Source organism: Doryrhamphus excisus, chromosome 4 (genome assembly GCF_030265055.1).
Source record: "Doryrhamphus excisus isolate RoL2022-K1 chromosome 4, RoL_Dexc_1.0, whole genome shotgun sequence".
Lineage (NCBI taxonomy): Eukaryota > Metazoa > Chordata > Actinopteri > Syngnathiformes > Syngnathidae > Doryrhamphus > Doryrhamphus excisus.
In genome coordinates this window covers 21,350,395-21,372,714 of record NC_080469.1, presented here as the reverse complement: position 1 = coordinate 21,372,714, position 22,320 = coordinate 21,350,395, and the positions used below count along the sequence as shown (strand labels likewise).

At 41.3% G+C, this 22,320-nt stretch overlaps 1 long non-coding RNA gene across 1 annotated transcript in view; it reads right to left on the bottom strand.

Moving 5' to 3' along the window:
- Window positions 1-15,432, bottom strand: part of LOC131128222 (uncharacterized) — a 119,426-nt gene extending 103,994 nt beyond the window's left edge. The window contains exon 1 of the long non-coding RNA XR_009129605.1: window positions 15,130-15,432. This is a non-coding gene — a long non-coding RNA (uncharacterized LOC131128222). The remainder of the gene's footprint in view (window positions 1-15,129) is intronic.
- Between the last annotated feature and the right edge of the window lie 6,888 nt (window positions 15,433-22,320).

The window sequence follows — 22,320 nt, the reverse complement described above, 5'->3', positions numbered from 1 at the left end:
CTTTTTCAGTGCTTTGGTTGCGATTTTCTACAATAAAAGCTCTGATAAAACATTCCACTGTTGTCAAATATCTTAATTTTTATTTTTCTGCACAAAATAAGATGAAAAATAAGTAAACAAATCAAGAATAAAGAAAATCAATCAGTAATAAATAAATAATAATAAAACGACAAATAATAAAAACGTAAGAAACCACATATAGTTGGTGGGTAGACAAATTATTTTTTTTAGATTAAAATGAACAAAGCATTATTAGAGCCCTGTAGACATGACAAAACACGACTATAGTCACATTTATACTTTTTTTATTTACAACATATTGCGCAACTGCAGGGTCTTGAGACACATGCTAACTCGCAAACTAGAGAGCTAGCGACCTAAACGGTAGCCTTCAAGTTATTTCCTTTAAACTTAAATAGCCAAAAACTTACCACTTCCACACAGATAGGGAGGATAACTATTAACAGTTATTTAACCTATAACATGAACATTAATCAAACATAATAATTTTTTCTGGGTACATGATACCATACAGCATCCATATCAAACTTGCGCGGGCCGCACTAACATTAAACTTTCATATCAAGGCGGGGGCCTCAAACTAAGTGTCCTGCGGGCCACATTTGGCCCGCGGGCCGCGTGTTTGAGACCCCTGCTTTAAGTGTTTCAAACAGAGTGAGACGCCAAAAAAAAAACTTACCACTTCCACACTAAATGGGAGAAGAACCAGCCCCCCACTCGATCTCAGCCATGGCATGTTGGCTTGGCTGTGCCGGCTCGTTTCCTAGTGACCAGAATACTACAGCATATAACTTATCTTTCAATATTTTTTTATCAAAATAGGCCAAACCATGAAAATCAATCATTTAGGAATTATAAAAAAAACAATAGTGAGGGAGCGATATTCAACCAGCGAGGGGACGACTGTCGGAATACATGTAGCCGTACCGCACGTGTACCGTTACAAGCCTAATATTATTGCTGTCGAGAGAACCTTCCAAGCGCCTTATCGCCCATTTGGACATCACCCCCCACCCCCCAACAATAAACAGACCCTCGTAAATCAGAGCGCATATCTATTAAATTAGCTTAGGCGGCCAGATCAAATCAGGCATAATTGGTTAAATGCATTATGCTGATGAATTGTCTCCATGAGTAATAAGTAAAAGCTAGAGGCGGGATGGGGAGAACAGATATATGTTCTTTGTCTGTCTGAGCCCTTCCTAAAGAAGACATCTTCACAAACGACCCGACAAAATGGCGCTGGCATTACACTTCCTCGCTAATCATCTTCCTCAACTACTTTTCAAAATGAAGAACAAAGCTTCAAAACCGAACCATCTAATTCAGAAAACAACTTCCATGTAATTGGAAACAACTCGGACAATAAAGAAGTGATCACACACTAGCTGTGTGCCAACAGGCGCAAACTTTGCTGGTCTGCAGGGACTTGAGCAACAAACTATTAGTATCCTTCCTTCCAGCAGCCACAGTCATGGACTCCATGGATCCATTTCTACTCGTGCTCAGGGTCAAAAATGGACAGAAATCCAGAATTCGATGCCAAGGCTACATGGCCAATTTCATTGGAAACAACCTGTTATGTCCAGGTTACTAAAAATTAATCAAATTAATCAATTAATTGCATGTTAAATAACAACTGATTTGCTCATTTTGCCAGCCTCCATACATTGACATCGCATGCTAGCAAACAGGATTCACTCTGCATCGGTCACGTTACTTCGATAGCGGAATCGACAGCGTGAGTCAACTCTGTCCCAGTGGTGGGGGGGCTGCTAGCCAGTGAGCAACCGTAAACATGAACAAAGGCACGAAGAAAATTACGAATTCCACAGCCAAGTGTGGCGATATTTCGGTTTCAAAACGAAAAGTAGTGGTAACAAAAAAGGGGAATACGAGAAATTTCTGTCTAGTTTTTTCTGTCCAACCTGGGGGGGAGGTGACTGATTGTTACAGATTACAGGCTATTTTAAGATGTGTAGTGAAGCCTTTTTTACAGTTTTTCCTCGATTTTTTTAACATATTTTCTGAAAGGATGCATCATATTCTCAGAATTCTACACACAAATCCAAAAACTTGAAACTTTACAGCCAAAATGGTGTTTTGTCTCCAAATGACGCACACAAACCACTATATGAACAAACATTTATATGATTACATCATATGATTACATCATATTCATCATGATTCGGACCTTTTTGTGTTTTGTGTGACACTTCTTGCAAAATATTTTCGAATTTTTTTTGAGTTTTTTGTATTTTTTTGACTCAGAACACAAAATTAAACAGGAATTCGTTTAGATTACTGTAATGCCCTGCTCTCTGGTCTTCCCCCAAAAAAGTATTTTAAATCTCCAATTACAGTTTTTCTCGATTGTTTACACACAATTTGTTATGCCTGAGACCCAATGACCACAACATACAGTAAACCTCGGATATATCGGATTCAATTGTTCCCACTGGTTTTGTCCGATATAAGCGAAATTCGTTATATGCGTATACCGGAAAATGTCCGTTTTACGCATATATCGGATTTATATCCGGTATATTCGTAAATCGGATTTTATCCGTTATAAAAAGGCACTTCCTTGACTATGTTTCCAATGTACCTGGACGCGCAGGCAACGCTGCAAACGCTGCAAATGACGTCGTATAGCGGCCTGTCACGATTCGGCGAATCGGAGCGCCACGATGCGGCCATCCGATATATGCGAGGGAAATTTGATGGAAATGCATTGGAACGGGACTGGAGATTTTGTCCGAAATAGGCGAAATCCGTTATAAAAAATCCGATATATGCAATGAATTTTTATTGGAAATGCATTACAGAAAAATCGGTTCTTTTTTATCTGTCCGTTGTGAGCGAATTTCCGATATATCCGAGTCCGATATATCCGAGGTTTACTGTATGACCAATGCACCAACTCCATGAACCAAGTCTGCTAAACTAGAAGCACAATTCCTGCTTTACACTCGGAATGCAGATCTACAACACACTTTTTTCAAAACACTACACACAATTCTCTGAGTTTTGGCACAATTTTCATGAAGTAAACTTCTTGTTTTCACAAAGAACACAATGCAACTCAAAACAGTCAAATTAATATTCTTATTATTCACACTGACTCATCACATGGGTAAACACCTGGCACGCATTTTTACAATTAGCGGTCTAACAATGAGGGAGGCTGGGCAAAGGGTCAGAAATCCACAAACACACAATCCCCTTCTCCAGATGCGTGTAATTTTGTGTTCTGAGTCAAAAAAAACAAACAAAAAACAAACAACAATTCTAAAATATTTTGCAAAAAGTGTCACACTGAACACAAAAAGGCCCAAGTCATGATGAATATGATGTAATAACATAACATCAGTATTAAACTGGTTCATATAAATGTTTGTTCATATAGTGGCTTGTGTGACCAAACCCCATTTTGAGAAGAATGAAGACCGTTTCGGATGTAAAGTTTAATTTTGCAGGAGAATTGAGTTGTTTTCAGAAATGTGTGAGTGATTTTTGGATTTGTGTGTAGAGTTCTGAGAATATAAGCCATCCTTTCAGAAAATGTGTATAAACAATCGAGAAAAAACGGCATTACAGAACTCAGCCGCACGTGTGCTGACGAGGACCAGAAGGCGGGAGCACATTACACCAGTTTTAAAGTCGCTACATTAGCACCCCCGTCCGCTTCAGGATCGATTTTAAGATTCTCTTACTGGTTTTTCAATGTCTTAACGGGCCTTGCACCTTCTTATTTATCTGATCTGCTTTTACCATATGAACCCCTGCGGACCCTGCGGTCCTCCGGCACTGGCCTTTTTACAATACCAAAACCCAGAACTAAAACCCAGGGTGAGGCAGCATTTAGCCACTATGGCCCCCCGCCTGTGGAACAGCCTGCCGGAGAGCCTCAGGACTGCGGAGACTGTTGATATTTTTAAAAGAAGATTAAAGACGCACTTTTTTTGTCTTTAATGTAGAGACCTGAATTGTATGTAAACAACCGAGAAATACAGCAGTCCTCTGGTTCATCCAGCCAGGGGGCGTATCAGAGGGGGGGGTGTCATGTCCTCCTTCTTGTCTCAAATGCGTAGCAAAGGCGTGAGGGAGATGGTTTTACCGGACGCTTGGAATTCACTTTCTGTTGCGCTTCATCTCGTTTTGGATACTAACTGCACACCGGATTGGTTGCCAGTTCATTGCAGAGCGATTATGTCAACAACAAAAACAATAACGGCTAACGGGAAATTATATTAAAAGTATAAAGCAACCGAAGAAACAAAAGTGACAAATGAGCAGAAAGATTTACATGACGTCTCAGGCCAACAGCGTACATTTCCCATTAAAACAACAAACCTCACAAACGTGGATGTAGCGATCTGCGTGATAGATTGGGCTTTTACCCAGAGATCCTTTGGCAACGTACCAACGTATTTTCTTTAGTGAATAAAAGCTTTTAGCAGGAAATCAATTGGCGATGGAGTCCATACACAAGCCGCCAGTGTTCCGTTTGCATTTTCCGGCGTGGAACGTTTTTTGTTAACACAAATCTAGCCGGGCATGGAGAACATGGTTCCACCTTTTACAGTCCAATGGCGTGTCAGTTACACTGAGGGTGATGTACGAGTTGTCCGTGCTAACAAGTCAATAGCTCGTCTTGTTAGCCAAATAAACGTCGCAGGCTGCTTTACAAATGAGTGGGTGGAGGAGACCAGGAAGTCATTTTTCTTCGCTTTCACAGAGAAAAAATTGAAATGACGGCATCTTAAAAAAAGACAAGTCTTCCTTACTGCACCATCAATCATGAAGCACATGATTCCGCCATTAATACATGTCAAACATGGTAGAAAACTGCATCAAATAAATTTGAAGAACAAACACTTGATGGATTATGGTGAGGTTTTGTGGCTCACAGTGACTATGTGGGTGTTATTTTATGTTTAGAGGGCTCTAATGTTAAAAGATGGCCGCCATACACGGGTTTGAATGAATTAAGAGATGCAGTATTTAGCAGGAAAGTCGGTTTCTAATTTATTCTGAAACTCAGTGTGTAAATTGGATGAATCTGGTTGGCTTCAATAATTTAAGGGTTGTGTTCCATTACATCTCAGATCATTTTTGTTTAGATTTAGTTTTATTTAATTGTAATGACTTTTTTTTTATTGAATTATGTTTGAATTTTGAAATTGATTTTTTTAAACCCCGGGAATAGTCTTCTACTACTTCTTAATTTATTTCAGACATGCATACAAGTTACATTAATGTATCTCACATATACATACGTATACAGTAAACCTCGGATATATCGGAAATTCGCTCACAACGGACAGATAAAAAAGAACCGATTTTTCTGTAATGCATTTCCAATAAAAATTCATTGCATATATCGGATTTTTTATAACGGATTTCGCCTATTTCGGACAACATCTCCAGTCCCGTTCCAATGCATTTCCATTAAATTTCCCTCGCACAGGCCACTATACGACGTCATTTGCAGCGTTTGCAGCATTGCCTGCGCGTCCAGGTACATTGGAAACATAGTCAAGGAAGTGCCTTTTTATAACGGATAAAATCCGATTCACGCATATACCGGATATAAATCCGATATATACGTAAAACGGACATTTTTCGGTATACGCATATAACGGATTTCACTTATATCGGACAAAACCAGTGGGAACAATTGAATCCGATATATCCGAGGTTTACTGTAGTATGATTGAAGTTTGAAATTGAATTTTTTTTAACCCCGGGAATAGTCTTCTTCTTCTTCTTAATTTATTTCAGACATGTATACTATGTTACATTAATGTATCTCACATATACATATATAAACAAACAACCATTCACACTCACATTCATACCTATGGACAATTTGGAGTGGCCAATTAACCTAGCATGTTTTTGGAATGTGGGAGGAAACCGGAGTACCCACGGAGAAAACCCACGCATGCACGGGGAGAACATGCAAACTCCACACAGAGATGGCCGAAGGTGGAATTGAACCCTGGTCTCCTAGCTGTGAGGCCACAACTTGGATTTGTTATTCAAAATATTACTTTCATTCATTCATTCATTCATTTTGTACCGCTTTTTCCTCACGAGGGTCTTGGGGTGCTGGAGCCTATCCCAGCTGTCTTCGGGCGAGAGGCGGGGTACACCCTGGACTGGTGGCCAGCCAATCACAGGGCACATATAGACAAACAACCATTCACACTCACATTCATACCTATGGACAATTTGGAGTCGCCAATTAACCTAGCATGTTTTTGGAATGTGGGAGGAAACCGGAGTACCCGGAGATAACCCACGCATGCACGGGGAGAACATGCAAACTCCACACAGAGATCGCCGAGGGAAGAATTGAACTCGGGTCTCCTAGCTCTGAGGCCTGCATGGTAACCACTTGAGCGCCGTGCAGCCCGCCTATGTAGTTATTTTATATTTGACCAACAAACTGATGTATAACTTGAAGTGAACTGAAGTAAGAACATCAAAGTGACAAGCAGACATTTAAGTAGTCATTTTTGATCACAAAAAAAAATGCACTGAATCTCTTGTTGCATGGTCCGATAAAGTTGACAAGAACAGCATGCAGTGTAATTTGTCTGTCACCAAGAAAGAATGAATACATTTACAAAGAAAAGGTGAAGTGGGTGATTGACACGCATTATTTCCAGGCTTTCGCGGGTCAAATCTGGCCCCTGGGCCTCGAGTTTGACGGACTTATGTATTTCCTGAGCCGCTAGCTCTAACCCAGCATGCAGAACAACACTGCCCTCTACAGCCCACGCTCTAAAAAAAAAAAAAAAGCCAAACACCAAAATCGTTGGATATTATTTCATCCGATATCCCCACAGTGATCTTTTTTCCCAAACCATGTTGTTCCTATTCCATGTGTACCGACAGCGACTGTGTTCCATTTTTGTCTTGTTTTCTGGGGAGCTAAATAAATAATGGCGTTGTTGTTGCACACCCGCCATGTTGATAAGTGCACACAAACATTTCAGTTCCAAATGTGAAAGAGTTGACGCCGTTATATTTGTAAATAAATTATTTTCATGTTAAACAACCGTTTGCGTGTGTTATGTTGTGGCATGTTTGGGATCACTTGGAAATTTTGGGAGCCGGTCTGAGATATGGCTTTTTCTTGGCAATCCTGTCATGAAGTCCGGCATCCTGAAGTCGCCGCTTCACCGTTGATACTGACACTGGTGTTTGACGGGTACTATTTAGTGCAGCTGCCAGGTGACGACCCGTCTTAAACTACACATGTTTTTCTGTCCTTGTTAGACCCAGTTTGTGCTGCTCTCTGAAAGGAGTAGTTAATAGCATGGTAAGAGATTTTAGTTTTAGTTTAGATTTTTAGGTTTTCTAATCATCTATTAGTCTTATAAAATGATGAACTTGGATTAGCAGCCATACCAGGAGATTGATGCAGAGGACTGACAGTTGTTGATAGTAGGACTCTATGCAAAAATGTAATGGTTTTATTTCATTTGAACATGCATCAGATTACAATTGAATGCATCACATAATCAGTTCCCAGTTCCACGTGTCCAAAAGTAGGAAGAATCAAAGCTTATTAAATCCTACCCCTCCATCTGGTACTTTTACAATCGGTAACTGCTAAATTTGTTCACTTCCTGCTTTCCTAATATAGTTCCTAATAATTGTTTTATTTTTTGTCACATGGTCCCTAAACCCCCAAAAAGGAGCGTTGGGTTATACTTTACAATGAATCCCTCTGTGAACTCCATTTGCATTAAAGTGGTCAACTTTATCTGGGGATACATAACAGTTGGTAATGGTAATGGTTTTATTTCATTTGAACATGCATCAGATTACAATTGAATGCATCACATAATCAGTTCACAGTTCCACATGTCCAAAAGGAGTAGGAAGAAGCAAAGCTTATTAAATCCTACCCCTCCATCTGGTACTTTTACGATCAGTAACTGTTACATTTGTTCACTTCCTGCTTTCATAATATAGTTGAAGTTTTTTTTTATTTTATTTTTGTCACGTACCGAAGTACGAGGTGATATGACCATCCAATGACATAATGGGTACCATAGTAAGTGTCAATATAGTGATATATATAGCACATCATGACTGGTTCAAGACTCTTCATCCTTGTATTTAGCAAACATCAACTGCTTGTATTGTTTCTTGAATTGGCTCATCGTTGTGCATTGTTTGAGGGTCTTACTCAATCCATTCCATAGTTTGATTCCACATACTGAAATGCTATGGCTTTTTAACGTAGTCCTAGCATAGAAGTGTTTCAAATGTAGTTCTTCCCTGAGATCATATTTCTCCTCTCTTGTAGAGAAGTATTGGATGACATTTTTAGCTAATTGGTTATTTTTAGCCTTATGCATCATTTTAGCTGTTTGAAGATGAACTATATCAGCAAGTTGAAGTATTTGTGATTTTAGAAATAAGGAGTTAGTATTTCTCTGTAGGTGGCATTATGAATTATCCTTACTGACCTTTTTTTGCAGTACATTTAGTGAGTGAAGATTGCTTTTATAGTTATTAGCCCATATTTCCACACAATAAGTAAGATATGGTAGAACCAGAGAGCAATAAAGAGTGTGGAGTGATTTCTGATTGTATTTGTTCAATATTGAACGTCTATGGACTTTAGAAGTTCCAGTGTATTACGGTAATAATTGAACAAGGTCTGGAGGATTTGCATAGGAATTCAAATTTACAAACTCTTACAAAGAATGAATGCGCTAAAAAGCTTAGCAAGATCACGACTCACAAACTTAAGATACAATTCTTGGAATCAAAAACAAACACAAAAAATAAATAAATCTGTCATCCATTTCGTGCTTTTGAACCAATAGATATGTATACTTTTGTGTACCCATTTAATATTTAGCAGTGTGAAAAATGCATGTATTGGATCAATATGTTTTAATTCAGGGGCCCTCATTAAAGCTTGAATGACAAATAAATAAATAAAAACAAAAATTAAAAATCAACACAAGCATGCCACATCCGTGCAGACCAAGGACACTTTACATTCTAAATATTTTCCAAGACCGCCAAAGTCCAACTGTAATAAAACGCCATAACCCTAAGTCTGACATATATCCCACACATATAGATAAATGACATCCATGCCGATATTCTCTCCAGAAAAGGCGAGAAAGAACACCCCATCACGTCTCTCCAGTGGATTGTGTGATGTGAAACACGCTTGACCTTCAAAGCGTTGCCTCCGAGGCATAGGCCGCATCTGTCCATCAATCCCGCACGGCGGGACAAAGACATGGATTAACTTCACATTTCTTTTCAAGTACATGTTGCTCTTTGTGTCCGTGGGCACACCATTATTTGACCATCTACCCCCCCCACCACCTCACCCCCTGAAGTACGCTGAGCTTTATGGCCTGTAAGGCACAGAATCCTGGGTTAGGGCTTTTTTTTTTTTTTTTTTTAAAAATTCAATTTAATAAAAAAAGATATATATTTTTATAATTTTATTATAAGATATATTTATTTATTTTAATTAATTATTATATTTATTTTAATTATTATATTTATTTATATATTTATTATATTATATTTATCACATTTCTTTTCAAGTACATGTTGCTCTTTGTGTCTGTGGGCACACCATTATTTGACCATCTACCCTCCCACCCCCACCCCCCTGAAGTACGCTGAGCTTTAGGGCCTGTAAGGCACAGAATCCTGGGTTAGGGCTTTTTTTTTTAAAATAAAAAAAATAAATTTCAATTTAATAAAAAATATTTTTTATTAAATATTTTATTTATTTTATTTATTTTATTTATTTTATTTATTTTATTTATTTTATTTATTTTATTTATTTTATTTATTTTATATTTATTATAATATAATTTTATTATTTGTTATTTTTCAAAATTACTCTTGTTTCATATTGAAAAACACGTTCTTACCTTTTGTGTGTGAAAAGTGCTGATACTTTGTTGTAAAAGTCTGATCAACTCCTGGTGAGTTTGGGTATATAACCCTCTAACTCATTCAGCAGATTGCCTTCATTTTCTTCAAATGATACAGAAAAATACCTTTAGAATGCATTTGAATGGACAGACATCAATATTTATGTTATTTTATGTTTAAGTCTACTGCCGCAGATATCATTTTCCATGTTCCATATGACTCTCAATGAAATAGTTATATCACAAACTAATTAAATCATCTATTCACAGCCACAAGCTGACAAAATCTTCCTCTGACACCGCAATGCATTTCATCTCTTTTGGCATCTCTTCCTGACACTTGGCAACCTTCTCCACCCACACGCTGCAGCAAAAATTCAAGTCAAAGATCCTCTATATGACGGGAGGCACTGTGACCCCAGTGTTTACAAACCGCTGTCGTACATAAACTCTTTCAATAACCTTTTTGGGCAAGGTCCCAAAAAAAAAAAAAAAAAGGAAAGACAGGAATCAGGAGTTCTCTTGAGGACCGTCCGCAAAAATTCTAGTCAAAGATCCTCGACAGATCGTCCTCCAAAGATCCACAAGAACCTACTGCAAAAAAAAAAGTGTGAAAGATCCTGGATGTGATCTAGAGGTTCTTCAAAACAGAGTGGTCATGTGACATGACTGATTTTTAACAACCTACTTCAATGTTGTACATCGGAGAGGATCTTTGACAAATATTTTGGGTGTAGGCTCTTAGAAACAGCAGAGTGGTCCTGGGGGGAAAAAGACGATCTTTGACTACCACTTTTTGCAGTAGCTCCTTAGAAACAGAGTGGTTCATGTCATATAGAGGATCTTTGACTTGTGCCTTTGCAGTAGCTCCTTAAAAACAGAGCGGTTCATGTCATATAGAGGATCTTTGACTACCACTTTTTGCAGTAGCTCCTTAAAAACAGAGTGGTTCATGTCATATAGAGGATCTTTGATTCTTGTTTTTGAAGTAGCTTCTTAAAGAGAGTGGTTCATGTCATATACTATAGAGGATCTTTGACTCGTTTTTACGGTAGCTTCTTAAAGAGTGGTTCATGTCATATACTATAGAGGATCTTTGACTCGTTTTTACGGTAGCTTCTTAAAGAGTGGTTCATGTCATATAGAGGATGTTTGAGTTGTGTTTATGCAGTGGCTTCTTAAGAAGAAAGTAGTTCATGTCATTGCAGTAGCTTCTTAAAAACAAGAGTGGCTCTGTCATATAGAGGATCTCTGACTGGTGTCTTTGCAGTAGCTTCTTAAAAACAGAGTGGTCCATGTCATATAGAGGATCTTTGACTGGTGTCTCTGCAGTAACGTCTTAAAAACAGAGTGGTTCATGTCATATAGAGGATCTTTGACCGTGTCTTTACAGTAGCTCCTTAAAAACAGAGTGGTTCATGTCATATAGAGGATCTTTGACTGGTGTCTCTGCAGTAACGTCTTAAAAACAGAGTGGTTCATGTCATATAGAGGATCTTTGACTGGTGTCTTTGCAGTAGCTTCTTATAAACAAGAGTGGCTCTGTCATATAGAGGATCTTTGACTGGTGTCTTAAAAACCGTGGTTCATGTCATATAGAGGATCTTTGATTCTTGTTTATGCAGTGGCTTCTTAAAGACAGGGTGGCTCATGTCATTTAGAGGATCTTTGACTGGTGTCTTTGCAGTAGCATCTTAAAAACAGAGTGGTTCATGTCATATAGAGGATCTTTGATTCATGTTTATGCAGTAGCTCCTTAAAAACAGAGTGGTTCATGTCATATAGAGGATCTTTGACTGATGTTTTTGCAGGCGGTTCTTAAAAACTTAAAAATATAGAGATCATCCATCATGTCTGAGTGTCCAGTATATAGAGATATACATCAGGGATCTCCAACAGGTAGCTTGTGAGCCACTAGTAGCTTAAACGTTACCAGTCGTGTGTCTAGACATGTTTGGCTCTCATTGCAATGAACGTTGGCGTGTATGACCCCACTGCAAAGATCCTCCAAAAACAGGAGCCCAAGGCTTTGTACTGGCGTACTTAATGTCATTTCCCTGAAATTCCAATTAGGAAAACTAAGTGAAGTTTTGCGCTCCAGTGTAGGAAAATCACAGCCGGCTGATCAAGCCATCAGCCACTGAACACAAACAGTCCTGATTCACAGAGTTTCATCATCAATCATCATCATCACCATCTAATCTGTTTGTGTGCCGTTATGTCGCCATCTCGTACCTTTTACAGGAGAACTCCCCACAACCCTTTTCCACCCCACCCCCCCCTTGCATGATTCACTACTTTGCATGATTTGCCCCGATACAAGGACGCTGCCGTGTTTTTGACAACCAGACTCTGTAATGACGCAGAGGGGGGAAAAAAGGCTGAAATGAAATCAGACATCTATTCTTGAACACCCTGATGGCAGAAAGACTGGAGGAGGAAGAGGAGGAGGAAGAAAGGTGAGACAGGTAAATTCGATTGAAAAGGAGAGAGGAGCCCGGCAGCGGTGGAGGGGTGGAAAAGAAATAAATCAAAAGGGTGGAAAAGGAATGATATAGTATGGAAAGGCACGGAAAAATAAGAGGGCTGGGTGGGCGGCGGAGGCAGCGGGAGCTCTGCGGAGGAAATCAGTTGCTTTCTAATGGACGCTGATTGCATCTCTTCCTAAATGTCAAGTATATTTCCATTTAAAGTGCCTTGGCCCAGGCTTAAAACGCTGTGAAGAGAGGCGCAACCAGGCCTCACGTCAACAGACAGCTTGAAGACGGGCGGAAAAAAAAAAATCAACAAAAACAAGACAATTGATTGTTTCGGTGGGATTCCGTCATCGAGCTCATAACACGGTTACCATGACGGCTCCCATTAACGCCTCCATCCAGTTCCATAGGAGACGGCGGGGGCGTGGTCTACAAAAGCAGACACACTGCCGGCGTCTAATTGGCACCTTGTCAACAACATCGGCGTATTTCAACATCGACCTATGACCCCTGCTGTAATTCCATATGGTCTGCGGAACTGTTCGGAAAACAGCAGTGAGCTGTTCCGCTTTTTCCATCGTAATAAAAGCTTGGAGTATCGTAGATTATGGTACTTAGCAAAATTCATATTGTACAGTAAACCTCGGATATATCGGACTCGGATATATCGGAAATTCGCTCACAACGGACAGATAAAAAAGAACCAATTTTTCTGTAATGCATTTCCAATAAAAATTCATTGCATATATCGGATTTTTTATAACGGATTTCGCCTATTTCGGACAAAATCTCCAGTCCCGTTCCAATGCATTTCCATTAAATTTCCCTCGCATATATCGGATGGCCGCATCGTGGCGCTCCGATTCGCCGAATCGTGACAGGCCGCTATACGACGTCATTTGCAGCGTTTGCAGCGTTGCCTGCGCGTCCAGGTACATTGAAAACATAGTCAAGGAAGTGCCTTTTTATAACGGATAAAATCCGATTTACGCATATACCGGATATAAATCCGATATATGCGTAAAACGGACATTTTCCGGTATACGCATATAACGGATTTCGCTTATATCGGACAAAACCAGTGGGAACAATTGAATCCGATATATCCGAGGTTTACTGTACTGTTAGGATTCACTCACTCATACAAGTGTAAAAAGAAGCTAACCAGTTAAGGAGGGTTAAGCCAGTCAGTGTACATTCCATTATTCTATTGTTATTATTATTATTGTCAACATAGCCATATTGTACTGAGCAGCCAGGACGTGTCAACCAAGGAAATGTAATCAAATATGCCAAATTCAGCCAACATTCAACAGTTGTCAAGACAGGAAATGCACCTAAACCTCAACAAGACAACACCAGTCACTTCCTGGATATGTACATCCATCATTTCCTGCATAAAAAAAAAGTACCAGCCCAAGCTAGCGCCACATCAATAAAATTTACACGCATACTTCCTCGTTGTCCTCCTCCTCCATCATCTCAAACCCGCCTGCAAAAATCTGCTCGGAACCAATGAGGCGTACGCTCCCGCCGGGGGGGCCTCCGTAATGACTGCCAATCAGGATCAACGTAAAGAGCGGCAAGCAAAGAGCGGCAAGATGGATGAGGGAAGCCCCAGGCCCTGGCTGCAGTGGAGCAAATGTAGCTTAGGGATAGATCCAATATGTCACAATAAAGACACAGGTAGAAAAAACCTGGTGTGTGGGAAAAGCCGACATTCATGAAGTACACAGTAAATCATCTGGAAACAGGAAGGTGAAGAATATAGAAGACGAGTCTTCATCTTGTGGAACAATGACGGTATCAAAGCGTCCATAGGGGTTGAAATATCATAGCAACACTGAACAAAACGATAGCTAATAAAAAGGTGACAGGTTCTTCCAGTCAAGAGGGCTCCGGGGAGGGAGGGAAGCCACATTGTTGCCAGTAATAGCCTTGGAGTTTGAAGTTTATCTGCATAAATAGTTCAAGCTAACGATTTCATCAGCAGATATCGACTGTACTAGAATGGAATGGAGGTGCTCTCTATATCAGTGTTTTTAAACCTTTTTTGAGCCACGGCATGTTTTTTACGTTGGAAAAATTTTGCGGCACACCAATAACCAACATTATTTGCTTCTTTTAGCTTTTTACTTGATCCGCATCCAAATTTAAACAACAATGTTACAAAATGTCACCACTACCTCTCATGTGCATCACTAAGTCTATTAGAGGAACGAGGCAATCAGCTACGTGTTGCCACACGGACGAATATTGCATTGCTCTGCCAGTCTTTACACCAATGACACGCGACAATTACATAATTGCAGAAAATTATTAATACATGTTAATTAAAAAAGTGATATTGAATAATTCCTCACGGCACACTTGTGTGCCGCGGCACAGTTGTTGAAAAACACTGCTCTATACATACCAGTGGTGCGTTCCAGACAACTCGGAAATTCCAAACCCCAGAGAAGGTAAAAGTGCTTTACCACGTCGCTCGTGCTTTACCCGGAATTGCTACTAGCTAGCTCGGGACATATATCATTTACCTCCAGTTCATTAAAATAAAAAAGTACAACATTAAAAGCCGTTTCTACCACACAGGAGCGCTAAATATGATATTTCCTATACTTCCAAGTAACCTGTAACGTACCGTAAGTGATCGTCACATAAAAAAACACAACAGAAGTAAATTTACTTACAGTTTGTAGCTCCACGACGTCAACTTTTTTTTTACTCCATTACAGCCAGCTATCAGGTAGACGCCTCAATTAACTAGTTCCACTCAAATACTAAAACTTAGTTAAATGGGCTAGTTTATTTTTTTTAAATTAGCAATTCGTTAGGGACTACGTGGAATCTTGTCCGGTCTCATTTCCGGCCCGTTGTTGGGTCAATCAAACCCAAACAGAAACACCTGTGGTACTTTTCACCCATTGCGTCTGATACAGCTGTAATGACCTTAAATGGCCACACAGATTGACTGCCGTGTATTAGCCGTTGGAAGCCAGAGGGGCGCTGTTGTTCTCATCTCCCATTGAAGTAAGGTGGTTCTGCTTCCTTCCTTCCTAACTTCCTTCACGTCTAACAACTTTATTGTCTCTTTTGCATAATATAGTCAAGAGTCAAGACATTTATATTGTTCTCTGGGGGCAACTTGTTCATAAAAACGTCAACAACAACAATCTAAGCAAACTGTTACACATAACAGCCGCAATGGCAAGTGATAAAAATGCTTGATTGATAAAATGTAACTTACGATAGGACAAACAAGAACAAAAACATCCTTGGACAGAAGGTAATGGACCTCAAGGTTGATCCATGCACGGCGATGAATGCATTTAGGAATCATAATCGTCATTATCATACTGATGTCATAAATAATAGGAATAAACATGTAGAGGACAAACTCCGGGCATCGTACAGCCTTTATGAACTCATTGCCTTCTTCTTCTGTTATTACTATCGTCGACTTAGTTAATGGACCTAATTGGACATAATGTCATTTTATGTCCATCAGGTCTGTTGCTTGTCTCACCAAATACTGACACCTAGTGGCCAATGTAGAATACTACACTCACAATTACTATGCTTCTTCGTGTATTTTTATTTTAGCTTATTTAGACAGTTATTTTAGTAATTTTTTATGCTTGAAAATGCTTTATTTAAGCCAAGAATGAGGATAATTAGCTTAAATGTGCATACTTATTAAAATTATTACAAATAATAGCACATATTCAACCATAAAACAGTGATAATTTTTAATTACCAGTGGACAGTGATCAATTATATAATATGCATTATTATATTATTAATTAAGGGCGGCACGGCGGACGGGTGGTTAGCGCGCAGACCTCACAGCTAGGAGGACCAGGGCTCGATTCCACCCTCGGCCATCTCTGTGTGGAGTTTGCATGTTCTCCCCGTGCATGCGTGGGTTTTGAATGTGAGTGTGAATGGTTGTTTGTCTATATGCGCCCTGTGATTGGCTGGCGACCAGTCTGGGGTGTACCCCGCCTCTCGCCCAAAGACAGCTGGGATAGGCTCCAGCACTCCCGCGACCCTCGTGAGGAAAAAGCGGTAGAAAATGAATTAGCCTATTATTATTATTACTATCATCATTATTCTTCTTCTGATTATTACTAATACTAGTACTAGTAGTAGTAGACTAGTATTAGCCTGCTTTTGCCCTATTATATGAAATTTGGAAATTTTTGTAAAAAAAAAAATCTAATTATTTAGGGGGGCTTAGGAACATTTTAGGGGGGGCTGAAGCCCCCTAAAATAGGCCTAATGACGCCACTGGTTGACCACGATGATCAAATCCCAATGTAGTGAGTGACGACTGTACTTTTATACTAATTTAGAACAATATTTTCCAGGTTGCTGCTCCTGTATTAGATCATCCATTCTGATGAAGGAGAACGTGCATCAAAGGTGCCCACCAAATCCTCCATGAGTCATTTTGGCCAATGAATCGAATCATTTTCGGGCACATTGAATTAGGCATCATTATGTAACTTGTTAAGCATGACTGAAACCAATATGGCCTACGTCACCCATTAAGCATGAATAGGATCCAGTCATTGCTCGGGCAAAGAGAGGTTATCCATCTTGCACTTGGACACAGGGTCTGGGGGAACCCTTTTTCTCAGTTGTGACCCCTCCTCATTGAAATGAAGGCACACCGTCTGGCCTGCCCTTGTCAGCACTCGTTAACCCATGTATTGATTTTTCCCCCTCTACTGTACATCTCCTTTAATTAAAGACACCGGCTAATCTGGCTTCCCACCAGTTTGCAGCTGTCACATTGAGATGACGACGGCTAAATATAGAGCTTTTCATTTGCATGTATCGACGCAACGTGTTATAAGGTCAGCGGAGGATGGATTTAACTCAAGTTTGATCCTTGATGGGCTTTTCACTTGTGTGAGTGTGGCTGTTTTCTTTGTCTCCCACCTCCAAACGGGCTGTGCCTTGGTTCCAGCACCTTGGCATGTTGGTTCCGTAGAACAATGGCATGAACAGAGTGAGCCCTTTTGTCAGTCATACACATTTTTTTCAGTGTGGGGATTATGGTTTTGCTGACGTTTATCACTTAATTTGTTCGAGTTCAACTTTCATTCATTTTCTACTGTTTATCCTCACAAGGGTCGCGGGGGTGCTGGAGCCTATCCCAGCTGTCTTCGGGCGAGAGGCGGGGTACACCCTGGACTGGTGGCCAGCCAATCACAGGGCACATATAGACATAAAAAAACCATTCACACTCACATTCATACCTATGGACAATTTGGAGTCGCCAATTAACCTAGCATGTTTTTGGAATGTGGGAGGAAACCGGAGTACCCGGAGAAAACCCACGCATGCACGGGGAGAACATGCAAAATCCACAAAGAGATGGCCAAGGGTGGAATTGAATCCTGGTCCTGAGGTCTGCGCGCTAACCACTCAACCGCCGTGCAGCCTCGAGTTCAACTAGATAAGTTTAAATGGATTTGGATGAAATTTTCAGGAATTTCTGGACATGGGATACGGAAGAACTGACTAAATTTGGGAGCCAGGGATTTTTTAAAAGAATTGTTTAAAATTTTGGGCAATCTTGGAGTCACCAATGAACCTAATGCTAGGAGTCCACTGGGCCGGCGCCAGTTGGTGCCAGTTCGCGCCAATGTAATTTGCTGTGGCGCCTTGTGTCGCCAATAAGGTGCCTAGTGGCATGCAGTGGCTCAAAGTGCCTCCCAACTGGCTCGTGGTGGCCCAAAAATTTTGTTTGGCGGCAAGAAAATGTCAAAATGTTTAAAATCTTTGTCACGCCAGGGCGAAGTGTTCACCAAGTGAAACCAAATGTCACAAACAACCCGCCTATTGGAATCCACTGGAATGTAATGGCGCAAGCTAAATTGCGCTAATGATGCTAGGAGTCCACTGGGCCGGCGGCAGTTGATACCAGTTTGGCGCATAATGGCTCGCTTTGGCGCAGAATTAACGGCAACATGGCAACATGGCGAGCGAACATAATTCGGCGCCACAGCGAGCCACTATGTACCAATCACATAATCTTTGGCACCAACTGGCGCCGGCCCAGTGGACTCCTAGCATAACATACATGTTTTTGGAATGTGGGAGGAAACCGGAGTACCCGGAGAAAACCCACGCATGCAAGGGGAGAACATGCAAACTCCACACTGAGATGGCCGAGGGTGGAATTGAATCCTGGTCCTGAGGTCTGCGCGCCTAGTGGCATGCAGTGGCTCAAACTGCCTCCCAACTGGCTCGTGGTGGCCCAAAAATTTTGTTTGGCGGCAAGAAAATGTCAAAATGTTAAAAATTTTCGTCACGCCAGGGCAAAGATTGTCACAAACAATCCGCCTGGAATCCACTGGAATGTAATGGCGCAAGTTAAATTGCGGCAATGATGCTAGGAGTCCACTGGGCCGGCGGCAGTTGGTACCAGTTTGCGCGAAAAGATTATGTGATTGGCGAGTAGTGGCTCGCTTTGGCGCAAAATTAACGGCAACATGCCGAGCGAACATAATTCGGCGCCACAGCGATCCACTACGCGCCAATCACATAATCTTTGGCACCAACTGGCACCAACTGGCGCCGGCCCAGTGGACTCCTAGCATAACATACATGTTTCTGGATTGTGGGAGAACGTAAACTCCACACAGAGATGCCAAGCGAAGAATCGAACCCACGTCTTAATAATAACTCTTCATTTGCAGTACATCAAAGCAAATGTGACGCTGTGTTCCAGATGTTACACATCAGATATCAGAGGGGTTAATACGATGATGCAACACAGGAAGTGCAGAGGCTAAATTCAAGTCAACTCCGGAGTGGAAACGTTAGTTTGCATATCAGCCTATTTGGTGTCACTAATGTGATCATCCAGCGTTCTTCCTGCGGGCCTCTTTTTTTTTCGTCGAAGGAGCGCTTCACCCCTGCATCATCACTCAGCTAGGGGCGGGGTTTAAGTGGGACAGGAGACAGGAAGTAGACCAAAAATAACAAAAGAAAGACATGGAAATAAAGGGGAGCTTGTGTACCAGGAAAGGAGAGTCAGGAGAAGATCAGAAGTATTTATGTCTCCCTTGGCGCTCGTCTTTACCTTTTTCCCCCCCCCCACCCTCCCTGCGAGCTGTTTTACATCAGCGATCTAATTAAAGGAAATAAATCAGCCCCACCTGGTTTCCGGGACGGTCTCTTGCACCTCCACCCCCTGATTGTATAAATCTCCATTACAGTGCATTACACGGCACATCACTCATGTTGTTTAGAGCTCCAAAATATGCAAACAGGCCGGGGCCGTAAAAGTGATGGATGCTGAAACCGGCCCTCCTTTGCGTCAGCACCTCGCACGGCAGCAGGCGGCCCGCTAAGCGACGTCCCGTGTGGGCCGAAGACGTATTGTGAGCTGTCCTTAACTGTGACTGTTTTCATTGTGCTCAGGCATCCAAAAGGCACTTTTTATGACCTCATTTGCTAAAGGGCTGCGTCTCTTGGAGGCTGAGGCATTATTTCATCTAATTAGCTGTGCCAAACCTTGACGCCGTCCCCAATAGAACCCTTGACAATTGTTAAAACGAAGGTTAATCAGTAGTTTTTATTGGTTAACAAACGAGCGACAGCATGCTTAAGATGTACCGTGATATTGTGATATACTGTTGGTGAAAAATACTTTTTTTTGCTGTTTTTTTTTAGCTACTTGACTTCATTCATTCATTTTCTACCACTTATCCTCACGAGGGTCGCGGGGGTGCTGGAGCCTATCCCAGCTGTCTTCGGGCGAGAGGCGGGGTACACCCTGGACTGGTGGCCAGCCAATCACAGGGCACATATATGTAGACAAACAACCATTCACACTCACATTTATACCTATGGACAATTTGGAGTCGCCTGTTTTTGGAATGTGGGAGGAAACCGGAGTACCCGGAGAAAACGGGGAGAGCACTCGGGTCTCCTAACTGTGAGGCCTTTCTCCTCCACAAACGCTCATCATCATCATCATCATCCAACCACACCAACTTTGTTGCGATTGTTCAGAAGTCGAGGGGTCATTTTAGTCGGATAATGGTGGCCAACCAATCACAGGGCACATATAGACAAACAACCATTCACACTCACATTCATACCTATGGACAATGTGGAGTCGCTAGTTAACCTAGCATGTTTTTGGAATGTGGGAGGAAACCGGAGTACCCGGAGAAAACCCACGCATGCACGGGGAGAACATGCAAATTCCACACAGAGATAACCGAGGGTGGGATTGAACTCGGGTCTCCTAGTTGTGAGGTCTGCGTGCTAACCACTCGTCCACCGTGTAGCCCTATCCATTTCACAAACAATTAAAATGAATCAGGTGATTTTCAAAGAAGGATCTACATTTTTGCATAGAGGCCTACTATCAACAACTGTCATAACATCACAACATATAGACAAACAACCATTCACACTCACATTCATACCTAAGGACAATTTGGAGTCGCCAATTAACCTAGCATGTTTTTTTTAGCATGTGGGAGGAAACCGGAGTACCCGGAGAAAAAAACCCACGCATGCACGGGGAAAACATGCAAGGGTGGAATTGAACACTGGTCTCCTAGCTGTGAGGTCAGCGCGCTAACCACTCGACCACTGTGCAGCCAAATGCACCCATTTCATAAACAATTAAAATTAATTAGGTGATTTTCAAAGAACGCTCAACATTTTTGAGTCCTACTATCAACAACTGTCAGTCCTCTGCATCAATCTCCTGGTATGGCTGCTAATCTAAGTTCATCATTTTATAAGGCTAATAGATGATTAGAAAAGCCATCTAAAAATCTAAACTAAAACTAAAATCTCTTACCATGCTGTTAACTACTCCTTTCAGAGAGCAGCACAAACTGGGTCTAACAAGGACAGAAAAACGATCCACAACTTGTTTTTAATTTCCCAAATATTTCAACTTTCGGCGGCACGGCGGTCTAGTGGTTAGCGCGCAGACCTCACAGCTAGGAGACTAGGGTTCAATTCCACCCTCGGCCATCTCTGTGTGGAGTTTGCATGTTCTCCCCGTTTTCTTCGGGTACTCCAGTTTCCTCCCACATTCCAAAAACATGCTAGGTTAATTGCCGACTCCAAATTGTCCATAGGTATGAATGTGAGTGTGAATGGTTGTTTGTCTATATGTGCCCTGTGATTGGCTGGCGACCAGTCCAGGGTGTACCCCGCCTCTCGCCCGAGGACAGCTGGGATAGGCTCCAGCACCCCCTGCGACCCTAGTGAGGAAAAAGCGGTAGAAAATGAATGAATGAATTTCAACTTTCTTCAAACTGAATCTGCTTTTTCGAATTCTGCCAATTTTGTTTTATTCCCAACTATCTCAACTTCCTTCTTGTAATGACTTTTTTTAGAAGTTTTTCTGCAACCTGATTTTTCAGAAGTTTGTCTCTCATAATATCACAACTTAAAAAAAAACATTTTTTATTTGATATTTAAACATTATCCGACTAAAATGACCCCTCGACTTCTGAACAATCGCAACAAAGTTGGTGTGGTTGGAGGATTTCCCGAGTTCCCGAACTGAGCGTTGAGCGTTTGTGGAGGAGAAAGGCCTCACAGCTCGGAGACCCGAGTTCAATCCCACCCTCGGCCATCTCTGTGTGGAGTTTGCATGTTCTCCCCGTTTTCTCCGGGTACTCCGGTTTCCTCCCACATTCCAAAAACAGGCGACTCCAAATTATCCATAGGTATGAATGTGAGTGTGAATGGTTGTTTGTCTATATGTGCCCTGTGATTGGCTGGCGACCAGTCCAGGGTGTACCCCGCCTCTCGACCCAAGACAGCTGGGATAGACTCCAGCACCCCCCCCCCACCACCACCAAAAATCGAGATTTAAGCATTGAAAG